At 40.4% G+C, this 23,370-nt stretch overlaps 1 protein-coding gene across 1 annotated transcript in view; it reads left to right on the forward strand.

Annotated features, from left to right (window-relative positions):
- The first annotated feature begins 606 nt into the window (after positions 1 to 606).
- Positions 607 to 23,370, forward strand: part of ABRACL (ABRA C-terminal like) — a 37,605-nt gene continuing 14,841 nt past the window's right edge. The window contains exon 1 of the mRNA XM_044004086.1: positions 607 to 814. The gene's annotated coding sequence lies outside the window, so the exon portion shown is untranslated. The remainder of the gene's footprint in view (positions 815 to 23,370) is intronic.

Here is a 23,370-nt window from a genome sequence, read left to right on the forward strand (position 1 = left end):
TCCATGTTCTAATTCTCTATAAGATTTAGACAAGATAGGGGCATCTAGGTGGTGCAGTGGATAAAGCACCGGCCCTGGTTTAAGGAGGACCTGAGTTCAAATTCGACCTTGATACTTGATACTTACTGGCTGTGTAACCCTGGGCAAGTAATTTGTCCCTCATTTAGACAAGATACTGACCTGCATTGGCAGAAGGGCTTTCCTTATTTGGAAATTCCATCTAACAAAATCACAGGTTCAGTCCTGATCTCAAAGCGTCAATACCAGTTGTCACTTTACACCTTTCTTGCTCTTAGATAATTAGAGCTTTCTTCTTCTTTTTTCTAGAGGGAAGAGCCGTTTGGATATTATTGACCTTGAATGTTGCCTGACGGGCATTAACGCTTTAATAACTTATGCAGAGAATATAAAAATTAATTGCTCTATCGAAGGCAGGAAGTTGCAGAAGTTAAAGTGTGCACCTACTGTTAATACTAGCTTTAATTCAAGCGTTGGTCCCCCTCTCCCAGACTGGGGACTGGCCCTCCCCTTCTTCCTCTCCTCCCCTTGATCCCCTCCTTATAGGGTGGGAGTGTGGGCGGCCCCTTTCCTAGGGACTTTAACTCATACTCTTTCCCCACCCTCTTCCCCCTCAGACGCCTTTCTCTCTGTTTCATAAGCTTCCTTCCTTGCCGCTCTTCCTCCCGGCGTCTGGCGGAAGACAACCCGGTCCGTGCAGTCACCCAAATCCTTTTTCATTGAAGAAAAAAGAGAAAGAAAGAAAAGGAAAAAAAACCCCAACATCCCACCCAAACGAGTGTTTGAGGACCGGGAGGTGAGTGAGAGACGGGAAGATCCTGCCAACCTGGCTGAGTACACGGGCTAAAACCCGAAGGAAACAGGGTTTGCCGGGTAACGTCCCGGGGAGGAGAAAGAGAGGGTGTGCACGGGGAGCTGCGGTGGGGAGTGGGCCGTCCAGGAACAGTGAAATGAGCCGGGAGTTTGGAGGGGAGCATCTGAGGCTCGGGGACTGGGGAAGGGGGACGCGTGGGATTCCCTCCTGGAAAAGGCGGGCGGGGTGGGGGGGGATTTCTGATCGCCCCGACTTTACCGGCAGTACTTCCGTACCGTAGCCCACGTGACACTGGACCGAGCCTGGTGGGGGTGTCAGTGGGGCTGGATGGGGTGCGGATGGGGAAGCAATGCAGCAGTTTTCTAGCCGGACTGGCCCCGCCTGTGATCTGTGCTTGGAAGTCAGGTCTGCTCAGAGGATCTCGACACCCCACCCCAATTGTGGAGGGGGTGATAAGGAAACCTTATCTTGGGAGGCTACTCCCAGGAATTTAAGCGCCAGTCACAGGGAAGGGGATCCCGGAGTGTTAGCCTTGGGGTGCGGCCGTGAGCTTCTCTTCTTTAGTCAGAGGCTGGGTTAGGGATGGGAGTAGAGAAACTGAGGATTTGAAGGGCTTCGGCTGCTCCTCCGCACCCCGGCCCTGTTTCCATTCGGGTCTGGGCCCCCAGTTCGTTTATTTCACGCTGCGCTCCCCTGCGCCTCCCCGCCAGCTGCTGCGCGTGGGCCGCTCCAGTCGGCCTGCCTGCGGATTTTCTGAGACAATGGCTTTTGTGATCAAGGCCCTTTATTTTGAGAGATCTGCATGACTGAATCCAAGAAGACTGCTAGGAATTGAGGAGTGAGGTGAGGGAGAGAGGAGGGGCTCTTCCAAAGGCCCCCCCCCCCAAGTTATTACCACCCTGGCTGCAGGTGAATGAAGTACCTCCCCCAGTCCACTCTGCCCACTCAGAGCCCAGGGTAATCAAATAAGGTGGGAGGGAACGCAAATCTGGAAGGAAGTTAGGAACCCGGGCATTCTTGCGCTGCCATTCACTGGCTGCTAAGATTACTTGAAACGATTTTTCTTAACTAGCACTTTGTTTAGACACAAACGGCTTATTATTCTTGGCCTTTGAATTCCTCTTAACCCTAGGAAACTTTGATGCCTTGGAGTATCTCTGGTACACCCCAGAGAGACAGTTAATGGGAAGACTTTCCCCCTCTTTGTTAAAGAACAGATGTTAGTTCTTCAAATACATCCCTTGATGTTATTTTTCTCTTGGTCAGCAATCTCAGCATGTTTCCCGCAGCACCAAGAATTCAACTCTTCTCTTGGGTTTCCTAATTATTGAAACCCTTAATTAATATCTGTCCAAATTGATGGTTCTAATTAGTATGTCTCTTAATGAATTCTTGTATTTGCTGTTTTCTTTGGTAGTTCAGCCCTGTACTGAATGTTTTTTAACCGTATGATTCCTTTTGTGCTCCTTTCTGCCCACGCCAGTCTCCTCATTCACTTTTCACCTTGCCTAGCATTGTCCCAGCCTTTATGCTTCTTTGTGCTTTTTATGCTTCCTCTTCCCATAATTCTAAGCAATTTTGCCCAGAAGTATGTAAAAAAAAGTAACAAAAAAACCCGAAACCCAAGCCCTGTCTTTTTTTCCTTCTAGAAAGCAAGGTAGAACGAAACTCTGCCCTATGAAGCTTCCACACGGTTATTTCTAAATGTCATTACGTATTTTAGCCAATGGAGTTTCCTCTAGGAACCATTCTCTGTGCCGTTACCTCAACCACCCTGTGTGACACAGTGGTTGATTTCTGGAGTTGGAGTCATGGCCTGAAGTTCAAATCCCACCCCAGATATTTGCTAGTTGTGTGATCCTGGGAAAGTTGCTTAACCTTTTTCAGTTTGTTTCCTCATCTGCAAAATGGGAATAATAATTGAACTTGTATTACAGGGTTGTGAGGATCAAATGAGATAACAGATGTATTTTCAATTGTGTCTAACTGTTCATGACCCTATTTGGGGTTTTCTTGACAAAGATACTGGAGTGGTTTGCCATTTCCTTTTCCAGCTTATTTTACAGATAAGGAACTGAAGTAAACAGGGTTAAGTGACTTGTCCAGGGTCACACATCTAGTAAGTCTGAGGCCACATTTGAACTCATGAAGATGAGTCTTCCTGATTTCAAGCCCAGTGCTCTATCTGTTGCACCACCAAGTTGCCAACATAGGTGCAGCACTTTTCAAACTTCAAAGCACTTTATAAATGCTATTATTGTTGTTGTCATTGTTATTATCTACCACTGTAGAAAGGTGAGAGGGAAACAGGTTATAAAAGACTTTTTACACCACACAGAATTTTATATTTGATCCTGGAGGTGATAAGGTGTCACTGGAGTTTATTGAATAGGGTGTGATACACTTACACCTGTGCTTTTGGAAGATCACTTTGATAGAATGGAAGATAGAATAGAGGGGAGGAGACTTGTGAAAGGGAGACCATCCAGAGAGCTACTGCAGTAGTCAAGACATGGAACGATAAAGGGCTACACCAGGGTAGTGGGAGTTATCAGAAGAGAGAAGGGTATGTATGCAAAAGATGTTACAAAGGTGGAATGACAAGATGATCACTGAATAGATATGGGGTGAGGGGAGGGTAACATGTTGAACATGACATGTAGATTTCAAACCAGCATGACTGGGAGGATGGTGGTACCCTCAACAGTAATAGGAACATTAGGGGAAAAATAATTTTTGGGGGGGAAAAGATAATGAGTTTAGTTTTGGATTTGTTGAGTTTAAGTTGTCAGGAGGATATTGAGTTTGAGATGTCTAAAAAGGCAATTGGAGATGTGAGACTGGAGGTCAGCAGAGAGGTTAGAGTTAGACAAGTCTGTTTGGGAATTATTTGCATAGAGACAATGATTGAATGCATGGAAGCTGATGATATCACCAAGTGAATGGTTACAGACATAGAAGAGAAGAGAGCCCGGTATAACCGTGAAGGATGCCCTATATCTATTTGACATGACATGGATGAAGATCCAGTAAAGGAGACTGAGGAACAATCAGATAGGAAGAGAAGCAGGAGAACAAAGTCATGAAAACCGAGAGAGAAGAGCATCAAAGAGAATAGAGTGATTGATAGTGTTAAAGAAGACAGAGAAGTAAAAAAGGTTGGGGATTGAGAAAAAGCCATTATATTTGACAATTAAGGGATCATAAATAACTTTGAAGAAAGCAGTTTTGGTTGAATGATGAGGTTACAAGCTAGACTGCAAAGAGTTAAGAAGAGAGTAAGAGGAAAAGAAGTGGAAGCCCATGTTGCAGATGGCTTTCTGAAGTTTAACCTGAAAAGGAAGGAGAGCTATAGGACGATATAGTGGGGACAACTCAAATGAACTCTTTTTTGAGGATGGAGGTGACAGAGACATATTTGTAGGCCCTAGGGAAGCAGGTAGTAGAAAGGGAGAGAGTGAAGATAAGTGAGAGTGAGGCAGTCTGTTGGAGGTGACAGGATAGAATGGGATCACTTGTGCAGGTGGAGTGTTTATCCTTGGCAAGGAGAAGGGCCATCTCTTCATGTGAGCCAGGGGTAAAGGAAGAGAGAGTGGCAGAAAGCATCTGCTTAAATACCTCCAAAATTAAGAATGCATATATTATGAACTCAACCTATAACCAGATTTTTTTGGGGGAGTGGGGTAATGAGGGTTAAATGACTTGCCCAAGGTCACACAGCTAGTAAGTGTAAAGTTTCTGAGGCTGGATTTGAACTCGTGTCCCCCTGAATCCAGGCCTGGTGCTTTATCCACTGTTCTACCTAGCTGCCCCCTCCAATTAGATTTTTTTTTTCAGGGCAGTGAGGGCTAAGTGACTTGCCCAGGGTCACACAGCTAGTATGTGGTCCAATTTTAATGAATATCTCTTAACTTTCAGTTCCTCAGAAAATGAAGTTATTCAGATTGTAAGTATGTTTTAGCAATCCTTTAGATGAGAAGAAGCAGGAAACCAGGGTTCTCCTTGCTCTCTTATTTAGACAGCTGTAAGACTAAGTGGCTGAGAGGATGACCTGCATTGTTAGAGGGGTTCTTCACCCTGACAATTCCCTATATCATTGAAATCACAAATTATGCATTAATATTTATTATATACATATGCAATACACAATATTACATAAAGACATACACCGATGGGCATGCTCTGGAGTTTGTTTGTTGAACTGTATATTGTCATATTCTAGATGAACTACATTTTTCATCCACTTGGATTTTCCTATATGAATGGTTAGGATGAGTTCTTTTGAGTGGTTATGAACTTCACCCAGAAGGCTCTACAGAGTTCTAGGACTTGATGCAACTAGTACATTATCCACAAATAGGAATATCTGGAAAACCTTACCATCCAAAGGCAATCCCTTTTCAGTTTGAACTCTGCTCTGTGTCTCTTCTTTTACGATGTAGATCATTTTTGGAGCATATGCATAGCTGTATAATACGTGTCCCTTGATATTATGATCACGGGGTTGTCAAACAAGATTATAATTGTATCTTTCAAAGAATCCTCAACAGTTTTGAAATATGCCTGCAAGACACCTTATTGAAAGAGAACCTTTTGAGCTGCAATTTATTCAGTCAAATTAAGAATTTTTTTATAGTCAACAAGCAAAAAGTTCAGTGAGATCTTGTATTCTTTTCATCTCTCAGTTAAGATGCCAATTTACTATGGACTTTTTGTTGTTTAGTCATTTTTTAGTCGTGTCCAACTCTTTGTGACCCATTTTGGGATTTTCTTGGCAAAAATGCTGGAGTTGGTTTGCCATTTGCCTTCTCCACTATGCAATACCAGTTGTGAAAATCTGCCTGTTTGTTATTATCTTCTCAAGAATGCCCTAGATTCATAGGCATATGATTCTTATGAAAATATTCATATAGTTGGGTATTTGTTGATATTCTCTCTTGTTGCCCTTTTCTTTTCCTACTTTGATAATATTTTAAGTTGATACATCACCACCCTCACAATTGTATCTCCTCTAACAAGGATCTAAGTCTACATACACTATGTAACCCAGTTCCTTTTTGATTCTTTGTTCAATTTTGTACCATTTTTACTTCCTTTAGAAGCATATTTGGGACTGTGAATACCATCAGTTATGCTCTAATTCAACATATGCTTCCCCCAAAAGTACTGTTGTAAGGGACTAAAAATCTAGCTATGCTATCTAAAATCTAATGAGTGGTCACCAATAAATTATAAGCTTTAGCAAGAGTATATAAGTATTCAAGTATTTATTAAAGAGCATTAGGATCAGAGAGAAAGGTAAAAATCTAACTATTTCTGACCCACCATGGCAAGGTCAGGAACCAAAAAGAGAGAAAAGCCCTCTCCCAGCATCCACTTCCTACTTTGTGTCCTCCTCCCAGAAATGGGAGGCTCCTCAAGTTGATTGGCTGGTAGCCTTGATAGACAGCACCCATGAGTAAACATCACTTCCTGACCCCAAGGACCTTGACTGCATGGCTTGCCCTCAGAGGCCTTCTCCTCATGGTGGAGCTTTCCTACAGTAAGTCTCCAGCAGGTGGCATCATTCCAGTTGTTACACTGTGTTATAGAAAATCGAGCAATAAAAACCACAGGACTTCTGAGGAAAATGGGGTTGGGGGCACAACCCTAAAAAACTTTATCATTGATACTTTTAAAAAAGGTTCGAACAAAAAAAAATGTTAGTGCAGCTTTTGGGTGTTTTTTTTTTACATGTTAGATGGTTAAGAAAAACATAAATAGAAACCTCAGTTGTCAGCAGCCTCAGGCTGACCTGGGTTCTCACAGGAGTAGGCTAGCAAAGTCTCCCACAATTTGGGCACAACTCCAGCCCCAAGGCCAGAAACCTTGACAGAAGGTATAAGGGATGGGGGAAAGAGGCCAACCAGCTCTCTTCCCCCACTCATAACTCCTGCAACACCAGAAGATATATAATAAATATGATACTTTATTATACTTTACCTTGAAAGAGACCTGCACTTTGCTGCTTGTGACTTATTGTAAAAATGGTGCTATTTTCTGCATTTCCCATGTTTCTTGGGTAAGAAATTACAAATAAGCTAACTCAAAATTTGCATTATGCTAAAAGTTTTCCTTATTATATGAAAAGTCCAAAAAGGAAGGTGAAATATAGGATAATAGCTAGTGGGGACAGATCAAATGAAAGTATGCCATGGAATACTGAACGAGAGCTGTCCTTTGGGTCACAAAGAACTGAATCCAGTTCCTATGTCACATTGTCTTGTGATTGGGCAAGTCACTTAATCTTTCTGTGTTCTAATTCTCTATAAGATTCAGAGAAGATGCTGACCTGCATTGGCAGAAGGGGTTTCCTCGTTTGGGAATTCCATCTAATGAAATCACAGGTTCACACCTGATCCTAGAATGTCGATACCAGTTGTCACTTTACACTTTTTCTTGCTCTTAGGTATTATAGCAGCCTGGTTGCTTGCAGTATTTTTTTTGTTTGACCTGGAAGCTCTGGGTTTTAGCCATAAAGTTCCTAGGAATTTTCATTTGGGGGTTTCTTTTAGGAAGTAACTGGCTGATTTTTTTTCTATTTTCATGTTGCCTTCTTGTTTTAAGAGATCTTGGCAGTTTTCTTTTCTTTTTAAGATTTCTTGAAATATGATGTCTAGGCTCTTTTCTTGATCATAGCTTCCAGGTAGTCTAGTGCTTCATAAAGGATCTTTCCTCAATATTTTTTCTAGGTCATTTATGTTTGCTATGAGATACTTTAAAATCTCCTCTATTTTTTCCAGTCTGATTTTGTTTTAATATTTCTTATTTTCTCATGAATTCATTGGTTTCTGTTTGGTCAATTCAGATTTTTCAAGGACTTTGTTGTTTGAACAAGGTTTTAACCTCTTGTACCAAACTTCTATTTACTTCTATAGCGCTCACATCTTTTCTGATTTTTTCCTCTAGCAACTTTTTTCATTATAAGAAACTCTTTTTAAAAAGTCTCACTTCATCTCTTTCACAGATTCTAATTAAACTTTATGCCCAAGCTGAATTTTGCTTTGAGGCTTAGCTTATTGATGTTTCTGAGTCCTTCTTTTCTTGGTTAGTCACCTTAATAGGTACTTATGGTGGGCTTATTTCTTTGTTTATTTTTCATCCTTCTTCCTGACTTTGGACTTGATGTTAGGCTTGGCTTAATGAAGTTCTGGAGGGAATGTCTGGGCTGGGCTTGGGTCCTCTTGAGTATTACTAATGCCTTCTTGGGTTGTACTGAGTGTTGTGTTATTCTATTATCTCAGGGACAGCTCAGTCTAGGGATTTGCAAACTTTCAGTGCTCCCAAAGTGGTATGATCCAGGCAATATTCTGCTCACAGCCCTCCTGGCCTGAGCTTTGCAAGTTCCTGATCTGAGTTTGTGTCTGGGCAACACACTTGTGAGTTTGTCTCTCTTTGGAAATGCCACAGATTGTTGCTGGGTTCAGCCACTAGTAGTTAGCTGGAAAGCTTTACTGGTTCAGAGTGATAGAACTGCAGATTCTCCTTTGGTCTAGGTTTTCTGCTCTGTTTATTCCACTGCAGGATTCTGACTGGCCTGGATATTGGAAATGAGATCACCACTAAACTCTGCTCCCAGGATGAGAGCCATATAGTTACCACTTGCTTCTGAACTTTGTCCTTGCTTTGTACACAGCTTAGGGCTCTTTACCTCAAATGTCTCCTCCTCAGTCTGCCATGTGACACAGAACGGGACAGAACTTCTAGGTAGCACCTGTTCATCCATCCTACACAAGTTCCAACCCCTCTGTAATGGATCTGGGACCTCTTCTTACTCCTGGTTCATTATCCTGACCCTCTTTCATTCCTTGTGCTAGAATCTACCTCCTTGCTATTTTTGGTTAGGCCTGGTCCCTAATGTTCACAGTTCTCTCTGTGTATCTCCCTGTGCTGACCTGGGCTGGAAAAGTGACTCACCGTGAGGTTTTCTTATATTTTCCATTTGGAACTTAGTCTGGTGTATTTTCTAGGTACTGGTAGAAAAGTTGTGGGGAGATCTCAGCTGTACTTCCTCCTAGTACTCTGCCATCTTGGCTTTTTTTTTACATAGACATTCTAATTCAGGAATGGTTATCAAAGAAAACGTTTTGTTTTATAGGAGTGAGGATCACTATAATATTCTATTTTGTATAGTGTTAGGGATAGCTAGGTGGAATGATAGATAGAGCTTGGGACTTGGAGTCAGGAAAAACTGAGTTTTAACCATTCTGTGCCTCAGTTTCTTTATCTATGAAATGAGGATAAAAATAGCACCTGCTTCAAAGGGGTTTTGAGGAGCAAATGAGATATATGTAAAATGGTTGCAAAACTTAAAGCACCGTATAAGTGCTAGCTATTATTAAATGCTAACTATTATTCAAGTCTGATGTCCTTTTCACAGTACAGATCCTTCTTGACCAGTCTGTGGTATTTAATGCTGTTGGCCAACTTCTCCTCCTGTGTACATTCTCCTCTCTTAGTTTTCCTAAACGTCCTCTCAGTCTTTTTTGCTGGTTCATTGTTCATAATTTGTCCTCTAACTGTGGGTGAATCTCAAAGCTATGTTCTGAAACTTTTCTGAAACTTTTTCCTCACTAAGTGACCTCATCAGCTTCCAGGGGTTTATTAACCAGCTACATGCAGATGTCTCCCAAACTTTGTATTTCAGCCCTGGTTGGTTGGTTGTTGTCCTTTGTTCTCAAAGAGGACCAAAATGACACCACTATGTTAGAGTCAAATTACAGTGTGTCCTACTGTGGCTGATCAGACTAATATGAGAATGCTCTACCACTTGTTGGGCTCAAATAATCCAAGTGAACATTTGGGTTGGATTCTCTAAATTTGCACATCTCGCATTTCTTTTAAGCTACTTCAATTCTGTTTTGCTCATAGAGCACAGCACCTTCTCTGATGAGGGCATGCTTCTAGTATCAAATAAAAAAAAACTACTCTCTGGCTCATCTTTCATAACCTGGTAATGATGATTGAATGATTATGATGATAATAATGATTTTCTTTGTTTGAGCCAGGCATCAAAAGTAGTATGGCAGAAGTGATAGAGCCCTATGTTGGGTCAAATTTTGTCTTACATGTAGTTATAGTAGACATGTAGAGTGATTTTGAAGTGTGTGAGGAAGGCATTCCTTCTCAAAGATCTAGCCTTCATTGATCTATCATGTTGCCCAAAATGCTACTATTAGAGATTTAGTGTGGCTTTTTTGCAAGGGGGAGAGAGGTTGATGTGGTCTATTTAAAAATATTAATGCCCTAAGGAATGGTAATTCATACTCTTGAATTAATCGATTCAATCAGTTGATCAGTAAGTCAGCTAAGCTAGCACTTATTAAGTACCTACTATGTGCCAGGCACTTTCCCTACTATTAGCTGAGATATCCATTTTGAGGAGATGTAACTGGTTATATTTGGGAGTGGCGGGATTCAGATTTAATGTGCTTTACCCTCGGTCTCCAACTACCTTCCCAGCCTTATTTCACATGAATTCTTCTTGATTCATTCAGGTCATAATGATGATGAAGATAATCCTTTATATAGCACTTTAAGGTATGCAAAGCACCTTATGTGTTACCTCATTTGATCCTTACAAAAACCTTGTGAAGTAAGTGCTACTATCACCCCTATCTTACAGATAAGGAAACTCAGGCAGAGAGAGGCCAAGTGACCTGTTTAGGGTCATACAGCTAGTCAGTGTCTGAGACCCCATTTGAACACAGGTCTTCCTGACTCACAGGTTGCATGTTTTAACCGCTGTGATACCTAGATGCTCACTAGTGTCCTTCCACCATTGCTTCGACTCCTGAACTTTTTTTTATAAGCCCTGACTCAGATATCACCTTCTGTATAAAAATTTCCCAGATTTTCCCAGGTGAAATTGATATGACACAAAAGAAAATGTGGTAAGGAGGAATCCAAACTACTATAAAAAAATCTGAGGAAATAAAGAACACTTTTAATTTCTCCTTATCACAGCTTTTTAAAAAAATGTAATATTAATTTGTACGAGTCACATTCCCCCTGTAAAAATGATCACTTTTTATTTATGTCTTCCCATTACCTAGTCAGGGGTCTATGCATAGGAGGTTTTAAATCAGTGTAGGTTGCATTGAATTTTAGAGCAGAGTTCTAGCCCCTAAGGCCACATTTAAAGGGAACAACCTTAAGGGTATCTGTGTGTGTGTGTGTGTGTGTGTGTGTGTGTGTGTGTGTGTGCGCGTGTGCGCGCAAGCATGGGGGGAGGGAGAAGTGGAGTGACAGCTCTAGGTAGGCCTCACAATACTTCAGAAGGAGGGACCCCAGGCCTTCTACAGAGAGTTCATGCCTTCCTTCCTCTACTTGGGCTCCTGGAATGTAGTGTTTATCACCTAAGAGCAACTGAAACAGGCCTCTATGACGGCTCACACTTCCCAGGAAACTCCTTTCTGAGCCCTGTCCTGATAGCTTTCTGTCTTACACCCCTCCCCTTTGAGTCCAGACTCCATCTTGCCTCTCCTGCCATTTTCCCCCTGTTCCTCTCCTCCCCTGCCTCACCACTGAAGAACCCTCCTCCTCCCCCACTTAGTTAGTCCCATTTAATCCTTCTCCATCCTGCTTCTTCTGCCATTGTAACCTCACCCAGTTCTTAAGTGCCCTACTTCTAATAAAGCTAGACCAGAAACAACCCCCCCACCCAAAATCTGGAATCTGGGGTGTGGGAAAGGGGCAGAGGAAAAGGAAGAGACAACTATACATGTGAGAGAGGTGCAGGAAGAAAAGGATGGAGTCTACCAGAGACAAACTTTGCCAACTTCACCTTCTCTTTACAAGGGAAGTGCCTTGGAGGAGAACAAAGCCCCAGGAAGTGCAGTTTTAAAGGATTTCTTTCTTTTCAGGAGTACTGCCTTAATAGTTCCTGTGTAAAATTAGTTTATGGTTAGCATGGGATGATGCCAGCCCATGACACAGAGGTGCTCACACAGCAGAGTCCTCCTCGATACACAAGCACATGGAGTTGGTGAGAAGATGCTCTAGCGTAGACTTGGAGAATCCATTTGACAGTGTTGCTTTAGGATTCTATCAAATTCTACAAGTGGGGGGGTCATATCCTGGGATCACAGCTCTAGACCTTAGAGACCATCTATTACAACCTGTATTTTTTTTTTTGCAGGCAATGGGGGTTAAGTGACTTGCCCAGGGTCACACAGCTAGTAAGTGTCAAGTGTCTGAGGCCAGATTTGAACTCAGGTACTCCTGAATTCAGGGCCGGTGCTTTAACCACTGCGCCATCTAGCTGCCCCACAACCTGTATTTTTACAGTTGAGGAAACTGAAGTCTAGGGAAAGGCCTGCCCAAGATCATACAGGTTGTATTGAACCAAGGACCCCTCTGATTCCACAGGTATCAATTGCTCTTTCTATTTACTGTACAGCATCCATTCCCTAGTGCAGTGGTTTCCAAAGTAGGATTCATATACCACAGGAGTTGTTCAGGATGATCAGCTGGGATAAGGAAAGAAAATATTTAAACTTATATTTATATTTTTTCCAGAAAAAAGAAATTAAGCTTTACTAATATTTAATATATTGATTGGTCTATAGGGCAGTTGGTCATGTGTCACATATAGCATACCTGAGGGGTGTGTGTGAGTTCCATAACACATAGTGATTGACATTATACCTTCATTCATATATCCAATTTTAATGTATTTTGACATATCATAGTGTATGTAAGCAAGTTAAATGGATTTACAGATTGTGATATTTAGTTTTAACTAAATTATCCCTTACAAAGTGGATAAGTGACTTTTGGGGGGGGGGCGGGGCAGTGAGGGTTAAGTGACTTGCCCAGGATCACACAGCTAGTAAGTGTCATGTGTCTGAGGCCAGATTTGAACTCAGGCCCTCCTGAATCCAGGGCTGGTGCTCTATCCACTGCGCTACCTAGCTGCCCCTGGATAAGTGACTTTTAAAAATTCCTGAAAAGAAAACAAAGATTGAAGATCAATCAATCAATGAACATTTATTAAGCACCTGCTATATGCCAGGCACTGTGCTAAGCACAAAATGATACCAATGATGTGAATGTAAGAAGAATGTGAGATGATACTTCTTCTAGTATGAGCTTTTTGTCAGCCACATTACAAGGTTAAAAACAATGACAGTCCAATCAGATCTGGCAGATTCAATAACACAATTTGGAAATTACCCAGAAAATTATTTGAAATATGTATTTATATTCACTGTTGGTCAGAATAAATCTTACCCTAAGTGTATAAAGTACTTTGAGATATTAGCAAACCAACCAAGCTTTTGTCAGAAATGATCTAAATGTGTTACCTATAAAAATTCTCATATCTATACACTTAAAAACCTTGAAACCAGAATTTTCTAACCTCTTTAAGAATCTTTCAAATAAAGACTTTTAGTAGATTAGAACCTACTTGTTAAAAATATTAAAATGCATCACCTTCTGGTGAGTTTGTAAGAACAAATGATTGACATCAAGAAAGATGGAAATATACTAGCTGAACAAACACATTTTCATTTTGGTGGATGAAATTGAAAAATGAGTATCATGATTTGGTAAGCATAGGCAGTGATGCACATATGTCTTACATTTGGATGTACATCTTTGCGAGGTACCTTCATTTAAAAGAGTCCTTAAAATCAAATATTGAAATAAATTGAACTTGGAGACAGACCATAGAATTGCTTTTTCAAAAAGTGTTAAAGGAAAAATTTAAAAACAACAAAGCATATTCAATCACTTTGTTCTCACTAAAAGGTTAGTCATATTTTTGTGGGAACAAAAGGAGTTTAGTATTGGTAATAAGATTAAAAATTAAAATTGTTTCTTTCATCTTTATCTTGCCATTTAAAATTTCTTTTTTATCTGTTTCATTATGTATATAATATTTTAGAACACTAATACATGAATATAAATTTCTAAACACATATACATATACAGGGAATGTGCTTGGAAGTTTTTATGCCATCAAAAAGGTTTGGTCTAGTAAATAAATTCTATTAAATATAATTGTATTGAGTTCCTGTACTTACAAAGAGATAATTTAGTAAAAAAAAATTTTAAAAGAATTCTAATTTCTAAAGAATACAGATTTTACTATGACATCTTAAAAAATTGTTTGAGGTGGTTTGGGGTTTGGCCTGTGATTTTGTCAGTATAGGGAACTTTAGATTTGGAAACTCCCTCTATTATGAAGATCAGCTGTTATCTCCAATTTATACTCTTGGTGTACCTCTCTGAGAGATTAAATGACTTTCCTATGTTAATATAGTTAGTATGTATCAGAGACAGGAGTCAGAAAACCCAATTTCAAATCCTGTTTTGATCATTATTAACTATGAAAGCTTTGATACTTAACTAGCTGAATTAACTCTGATACTGGCTATCTACTAGCTGTTTACTGTGGGCAAGTCATTTCATTTTTTTCCCCAAGGCTCTCAGTTTTCTCATCTGTAAAACGGGTATAATTAACATATGCACTACCTACTTCATAGGCTTATTGTGAGGAAAACTGCCAATATAAGAGTGTGTGGAAATGTGAGTTCATGTTCTTATTTCAAGTAAGTCCTTTTTCATAGATTAATTGGATTTTAAATAGATGCAGTTGAAGTTTTGCTTTGTATTGAAATGTAAATCTCTAAAATGACAGCTTTCACTTAAGGATCATGGGAGATGGTGATTATTCTATTCATCATTCTATATAAAATATGGTTATAGGGTTATAGATTCAGACATAAAAGGGACCTCAGAGGTCATCTAGTCTCCCCTCTTACCCATTTTGTGGATGAGGAAACTGAGGCTCAAAGTGGTCACCATGCAAATAAACTAACTTCCATTCCATGCCATGTAAAGAGATTGCAGTCTTGGAGCATTTGATATAGTAATAAAACATTCATTGTTCATTGAAGGTGAGTTTTCTGGTAAGTTATTCTATTGTTGAGTAAGACAGATCTAAGTACTTCCTTTGCCCATTTATCACTAGTTGATAGTTAAGTGATGCTATGTATGTAATTATTCTATTGTTGAGTAAGACAGATTTAAGTGCTATTTATGCTTAATTATTACTAGTTAAAACTCCTTTGACGAAAATTCTTATGCCTTATTCACTTCTCATTTTTGATTACCATAACTCTTTTTTCTAGATCTTCCAGGCCCCAATTTGTTTCCCAGATAATGTCACATCTTGTAATAAGAATCAGAACCTATGAGATGATAAACATCCATGAAGTCAGGGAACAGGTCTTATCTACACTTTGTATTGATCACTCCCAGAACCTAGCAGGGGGCTATGCACTCTGCAGGTGTTTAATTCATGTATATTGAATTGAATTTGTTCAATATTTTCCTTATCTATTAGTTTTCTTGTTTTACTAGCCTATTAATAAAGGGAAAGGTATGCTTATTTTTAAAAGTCAGAGAACTAGTTCTGCTCCATCTGAATGAGCTTGTCTTCTTTAAATCGTAAAAAAGGGGGAAAAAAGCATTCTCTCTCTCTCTCTCTCTCTCTCTCTCTCTCTCTCTCTCTCTCTCTCTCTCTCTCTGTGAGGCAATTGGGGTTACGTGACTTGCCCAGGGTCACACAGCTAGTACGTGTCAAGTGTCTGGGGCCGGATTTGAACTCAGGTCCTCCTGAATCCAGAGCTGGTGCTTTATCCACTGCACCACCTAGCTGCCCCAAACAAAAGCATTCTTAATCAAAACAGCAATAACAAAAATAAACCAAACCCACTGTCTACTTCCATTACATTATTTTCTTTCGATTTATACTACAAAAAATGATTGGTAGTTGAAGCCTACTCAGAAGACCTTCTAGGTACTTCTCCTGGATGAATTTGACAATGTAAACTACTGGCAAAGGGCCAGCTCAAATCCCAGTCACTCCATGAAGCCTTCCCCAGTTACTGCAGTGTATATTGATATCTCTTTTTCTTAAATTCCTATAGTATTTAATAACTGTAATGCAAATTACATGACTACATCAACAAATAAAAAAAGAAAGAAAAAAAGACAGTGCTGCAAAACTAACCAACACATTAACCAAATCTGATAGGAAATGTTCCATATGTTCCATATCCAAAGTACTTACCTTTGCAAAGAAAGGAGTCAGGTACATTTCCCAGTTTCTTCTCTGTGACCGAGTTTGATGTAGTTGTATAGCATTCAATTTTTATTTTTATTCTTTCCATTGACATTGTTGTAGTTATTGTATATAATTGTTTTATTGGTTTTGCCTTCTTCACTTTGCATCAGTCCATATAAATCTTTCCATGGTTGAGTGAATTCTTCCTGTTCATTATTTCTTATGTTATAATAATATTACATTAGGCAGCAGTCTGTCTAGCTATTCACCAACTGATGAACATCTACTTTGTTTCCAGTTCTTTGTTGCTACAGAAGAAAAAAACCTTCTATGAATATATATATATACATACACACATATGTATATGAGATATTTCTATTTTTTATCTCATACCTAGCAGTGGGATAATGAATATTCTCTTTTTAAAAGTCTAATTCCAAGGTGCTTTCTAGAATAACTGGAACAATTCACAGCTCCACCAATTGTGTATTAGTGGCCCTTGATGTCTTTGCACAGTACTTCTAAGGTTGATTCTTTTCTTTTTTTAAAATCATCTTGGCCAATTTACAGAGTCCAAGATGAAGCTTTAGAGTTGTTTTGATGAATATTTCTCTTATTAGTAGTAATTTGGAGAGGTCTTTCCTATGGTTGTAAATAATTTAAAATTCCTCTTTAGAAAACTCTTTGTTTATATTCTTTGACTACTTATCCACTGAGGAATGGCTCTTGATCTTCGGTATTTCTGTTTGTTGTCTCTGTAGCTTAGCTATATCAGACCCTTAGAGATTTTTTTTTTTAATTCAAAGATGTTTTTTCCTTCCTAGTTGAATTATTTCTTAGCATAGTGCCTAACACATAGTAAGCATTTTAGTAAATGCTTATTGACTGATTGGCTTTCTTTATACCTTTCTTATGCACTTAGCATATTCCACGATGTTCTATTTATTTGTGCATATGTTTTAGCCCTTTGACTTTAACCATTATAGGCTCCTGGAAGTGAGCACTGTGCCAATTTATCTTTGGGTCTTGCTTAATACCTATCATAGTGCTTGTATGTATTAGATGCTTGACAAATGTTTGTTGAATGTTGAATAAATGAACAAAAACACAGTTAAGGATTTGAGCTCCATGTAGTTCTGTTAGGTTTGATTTGCTCTGTGGCCATAATGTCCTAGTAACCATCCCAATACTGATATTATTGATCTTGAAGGGAAATTTTGATCACAAAGGGAAATGAACAACAGTGTGTGTGAATGACTGACTTCAGTCTATCACCCTTTATTTTCCTGATAGCGTTAGTATCATCACATTCATAGATGAAAGATATAGCAACAAATACTGTATATCATTTATTTGAGTATTTCCCCCAATACCATGCACAGTGCATTACACATCAGAGGCCCTTAATAAATGTTAATTGATTGAAGGAATGAATGAATGGATAGATAGTAGGCCATAGAAATTATTCGTTTCTTTTTCTTCATTCTTTTCATCAGTTGCTAGCATCAAAGTTTATTTTGCTCTTAATGATTTGTATATAAGATTCAGTCCAAAAAATAATTCAAAATTTCTTGAGTTTTAGGGCTTTCAAAAATGATGTCTGTGCACATCTGAAATGTCCTGGGGAGCTAAGATGTACTGTTACTTTTTGTTCAAATTCTAAAGGATTACTTTGACCTTTGTACAATGCAAGGAATAGATTCTAATGAACAAGTCATTTGCATGAGAAAAACTCCTCTCTTTTTGAGTGTGTACAATCAAACAGCTGCAGCTTTTCCTCTTACACTTGCAAGTCAGTACATATACCATATGTCCACAGTGAAAGGATCTTTCCATGTAAAAGCATTTTGAAAGTTAAAAAAGTATTCTACAAATGTTTGGCATCCCACCTTACCTTAGCAGTTGTGCAAATGGCAGTAGAATCCTGTTAGAATTCTGGTGTTTGGGATGGAGAGAAGATAACACCCACTTAACTAGGTTTTTCTTAGTGTAGTGAGAGAGACGCACTGAAGATTAAACTGTACCTGGAGGCCATGATTTGATGGGTCTTTGGTTTGGTCTCCTCTGTATCTGTGATTTTATCAGCATAGGTAATTGTTCTTGTGGTAATTCCCTCCACTGATGCAGATTGAATTGCCTGGGGCTTGTAGGACTTGACCCCACCATCCTATCACCTGTTAATGCCCCCCTCTCATTATGTTCTCTGACTGGCTCTCCACCCATAATAACAAGCAACACAGAACAACATGTTGACATGTTTTGCCTTTGTACCCTGAATCTGAGAACTAATTTAACTGTAGTGTCCTGGGGTCAGAGGACAAACAAATATGACTTAAGCTCTGTCCCAGAGTCCCAGAAACAGGGCTATTACCAATCAGCTCTAGACTTCCCTGCTCCTCTCAATTTCCCCAAACCCTTTATTAGCACTGTTCTCTTCCCCAAAAGTGTGATTCTACCAGAGCAGGAGAGCCAACATTTCTGGTAAACCCAATAAAACTTGCATTGATTCAAATTTTTGGTCTGGTTATATGGTTAGTCCCATTATCCCAATTTTGGGAGTGGGGACTCAGAAGTCCCACCCAGTCTGCCCACTCAGAATCTCCCCTGCAGTAGGAATTTGATGAGTAGTTTCTTTTTTCCAGTGATGGGTGGGTGGACCAAGGGTCTATTTTGGGTCTGCTGGAAGCTAGTTTCCTTGATAGTAACTGAACCAACCCCAGAGGTAATTGGAACAGCTTTGTCTGTGAGTACTTATGCCCATTTCATCTATGTTTGTGATCTATGTTGGTATTTTGGAATAATAAGTCAGTTCCCTGGACAGGGGTGTCTGTGGCCACTGGCCTACCTGGGTCCTTGTGCCCACCAACAGGCTTCCCTGGGGATGGATTAGATCCATGAACTGACTTCCTGCTCTGGTACTAAGACTTGTGGCAGCCACGTTGGGACTCTCTTGAGCCTGGTGCTGTCAAAGTGGCACCAAAAGCAAGGTCTACATTTCTATATGCCATGAGCTGTCGGGAGGAATTTTCTTGGGCATTTTTCTCCCATAGTTTATGAGTAGCTGACCAGGACTGGGAAGTCAGTTGTATCCTACCTCCTTTGTCCCTACCACAGGTGGACTGACATGGCAGACCTGTTTGTGGTTGTTTTTATTATTTGTCCTTGTAATGGGTTTCAGTACTTCAAAACCCACCACAAGGATGCCTGCAGATAAAACGTTTAAACTTTATGACCTCAGAGCCACCAAATACTTAAATAAATGACATTTTTATACACGGGATGATTCGATGTTGCACTTTCTCTTGGAAGGCCCACTACACCTGGCCAAATTAGTTACCCTCTGTGGGGCTGTTGAAACTAAACACCGACATCAGATAGACTCTTGTTTTTTTATGGTATGAGGAGGTCACTAAAAAGAACATTGATTCCATTGTTAGCTCCTGGGATACGAATGAAAAGAAATTAAAGGAACATGCTAAAGCCCTTGAAAATAAGAACTCTGACCTTCCATGTCCCTTTTATCTGCTAGCCCCTCAGTTACAAAGGAACTACCCCTTTCAATCCCAGAAGACCACCTAGATTTGTGGCTGCCCTCTCTACCTCCTCTGTTTGCTTGTATTCTCCCAGAAAGAACCATCCCCACCTCGGACTCTATCACAGCCCACCTTCCCTTTGCTGGGGGGTTGCTGAGCATAGATCTACCAAAATCACCATGAAGCACAAGGCAGAGGCTAAAACTGAAGGAGAAGCTTCTGAGACCCTCATGCGCCTCCAGGAATTCCCCCTATTTAATGGCCTTCCCCAACTTGTCCACATCCCCTGGTCCTTCACTTAATTCTATACTTGGTGATCTAGTTTCCCCAAATTTCAGGGAAAAGTTGGGGAATTTACTGAGAAATTGAAAGTTTTATTTGAGGCCTACAGGCTAACCTGGGCAGATACTGAACGGTCAATAGGGTCTTGATTGGCAAAGATTTCTGGACTTAAGTCCAAGAAAAGTAAGCCTAACCTAAAGAAACCCTGAATAGTTGAATAACATAAGAAGTCCTATAAGGGTTGAAGGGAATGTTTTCTAATGAGGTAGATTGGGGTGAAAGTGTTCAGCAAAAGGATCAGCATCCTAGAAATTATTTTGCCCCATTAACAATGCTGTTTTCACAGCCATAGCAGCCTCAAAAAACCAGCAGAGGCCAAAGAGAGCTAAAAGGCCCATTTTGGGAAATGGTCTCAGGGAGCCCTTGTACTCCACCTGCCAGAAATGTTAGCTTAGCTTCACTGAAGCCAGTTTGGAAGAAGTCCTCACGTGCCTTCCAGTCTATTTGAACACAAGAAGTTCAGAAAAGAAAAGAGCGGAAGTTAATCATGTTACAGTTGTCATCCCTGAAGGGAAGGAGGAACAAACTTTCTCTCAGGAAGTCCTCTTTTCAACCCTCCATTGCCTGCCTACAGCAAGTTAAGGACCCCTCCCTCAGAACATGTGTGCCTACTGCTGTCAGCATGGACATGGGAACAGTAAATGTTCCTAGCTCCCATGAAAGACCACCCATGCTATACAATCCAGGGAGGGAGCCCCAGTGAAACAGCCTGACTGTAACCCTCATTTGTCTTTCCCTTTCCCTTTCCCTTTCCCCATTGAGATCCTTTCCTTACTTTCAAAGTGTCCAAGACAGTTGTCCCTTACTTCATAGACACCTATTTGGTCCTCCTATTCCCCTCACTGATCAAACTATCATGGCTGTTGGAATTGAGAGTTGCCCTTTAGACCATGCAGTCACCCAACTATTCCCAGTTTCACTTGAAGATCCTCAAGGGAGTCATCCCTTCTCTCTGAGTTCTGTTTTTCTCATTCACCTCCTGGGTTGGGATTTTCTTTGCTGGTGTGGTTGTATTATTCAGTGCTCAGATAAGGGTCTTTGCCTCCATATCCCTGACCTCTCAGTGCCACTGTTCCTTCTCTTGGTACTCCTGCCCCACCTGAAACAATGCCTAACCTTGCATGACTTGACTCAGCCTCTCCCAACCTAGGAACCAGTGGGGAAATGAATGTGAGGCAAGTCCTGGGGAATCCTGTTCTCACCCCCCAAATAAGTCCAGTCTACCCTTTCTGTCTTAAAAGAGTACCCCCCCCACCTTGGGGCACCTAGGTGGTACAATGGATAAAGCACTGACCCTGGATTCAGGAGGACCCGAGGTCAAATGTGGCCTCAGACACTTGACATGTACTAGCTGTGTGACCTTGGGCAAGTCACTTAACCCTCATTGCCCTGTTAAAAAAAATAAGTAAATAAAACAGTACCCCTTCCTCCTGGAAGCTGAAGAAGGCATTCGATCCCTCGTCAATGACTTTGTAAAGTTAGGGGGCCCTGTTCCCACCCAGTCTCCATGCAACAACCCCATCCTGCCTGTATCAAAGGTTGGGAAATTTACATCTGAGAAGAAACAGATCTATTGGCTTGTCCACTACCTCCATCTGATCAGTAACTTTGTTATATCTAGTGATCCCGAACCCCATTTCAGTCATTTCCCTGGTACCCTTTTTATCCACTTGGTGTACTGTTTGATATGTGTTTTATAAAATTATTGGGGCTAAACTGTACTTTCTAAAATTATTGCCACTTATTTATTAATGACAATTGCACCTGTTTTGGCAGTAAGTATTTATTAGTAATTAATATTACATATCAGTAAAGTTATGACCTCATTTCTCCCTAGCTTCCCCATTAGCCTCAGGCCTACAAGCCTGAATGATTACATACCCCTAAGAGACAGCATTCTGATCCAAGAGGGCTAGCAGAGAGAGAGGAGAGCAAAAGAGAGCCTGACCCTATTGTAGCCAGGAGTTTTATCCTTCTTTGATAGAGGTGGGTCACCATACATTGATCTAAGCTAATTGGTTATAACCTCATTCAGTTCCATTGATTGACATCACTTGAGGGTAGTCTAGAGAGGGCAGGTTTCAACATCTAGGCCTGCTTCTTCCCCTAGCTAAACTAAAGAATCAATCTGCATTCCTTTTGTTCACCTGGGCTCAACTTTCCGGGGTGAGGGGGAGAGAGCAACTAGATTGATGTGTGGATCTTTCCAAGAAATCCATCATTAATAATTATTTTCTCACAGATATTTGTTCTTCATTCTTCACCATAGCAGTGAAGCCCAATAGTCAATTTCTGTTTGCCTTCACCTTTCAAGGGCAGCAATATACTTGGGCTCATTTACCCTAGGAGGTTAGGGATTTTCATACAATTTTTTTCCACCCAATTGGAACAGGACCTCCCCAATTTCACTTTGGTTCAGTATATTGATGATTTGCTCCTGTGCTTGCCAGACCTAGTGTTATTAATGGCCTTGCATTCCAGAAAAAAGATTCAACCTGTCCAACCCACTGTGAGATAAGGTGCTTCAGGAACTGGTTTACAGGGAAGGTAATAAGCTCGTTTGGGAACAATAACAGTAATGACAATAATAATAACAATAAGGGGCAGCTAGATGGCGCAGTGGTTAAAGCACCGGCCCTGGATTCAGGAGTACCTGAGTTCAAATCCGGCCTCAGACACTTAACACTTACTAACTGTGTGACCCTGGGCAAATCACTTAACCCCCATTGCCCCGCAACCCCCCCCCAAAAAAAAAACCCATCAAAAATAATAACAATAAAGCAGCTAGTATTTATATAGCACTTTAAGGTTTGCAAAGAGTTTTCAGATATTATATCATTTTATCCTCATGACTTTGGGAGGTAAATACTATCATAACCTATATTTTACAGATGAGGAGACTGAGACAGAGGTTGAATGACTTTCCCAGGATCACAGTCATTAAGTGTCTGGGTCTAGATATGAACTCAGGTCTTTCTGACTCCAGGTCTAGAACTCTAAACACTGCGCCACCTGTGGGACAAACAGGTAGAGGAAACCTGAATACAGTTGGAAATCTATGTCTGGACCTCAGAAGAGAGGTCAGATTTCTCTGCCACAAAACATGTCTTTAGGTGCCCTGGGTCTTTATGCTGCCTTCTAGCTGCCTGAGTCATACCTATCTCATAATGTCCCACTCTGACTTGCCTAAACCAGTAGCATCATGCTCTTGATCTTTCCCCTCCCTTCTGTCCTATCAAAACTTAGCTGTTTTCTGTCATCATCTCTGGTTGCTGCTAAGTGACTGGTTAGCTAATCTGATAGATTAATTTCTCAAGATGGTATTGATAAAATATTGACCTTTTTCAGGTAACATATTTGTATTCTAACAGTGGCCTTTTGGACAAAGGGAGCCTTGATTCAACACACTGTCATAAATGCCAGTCATATCACACTCAGAAAGTCAGTAACAGATGCTGAAAATTTGAAGAACCTTGGCTGCATTAGTATCAATCAATCAATGATTTATTAAGTTCCTAATATGTGCTAGGCACTGTAAACGCTAG

Source organism: Dromiciops gliroides, chromosome 4, assembly GCF_019393635.1.
Source record: "Dromiciops gliroides isolate mDroGli1 chromosome 4, mDroGli1.pri, whole genome shotgun sequence".
NCBI classification, from domain to species: Eukaryota; Metazoa; Chordata; class Mammalia; order Microbiotheria; family Microbiotheriidae; genus Dromiciops; species Dromiciops gliroides.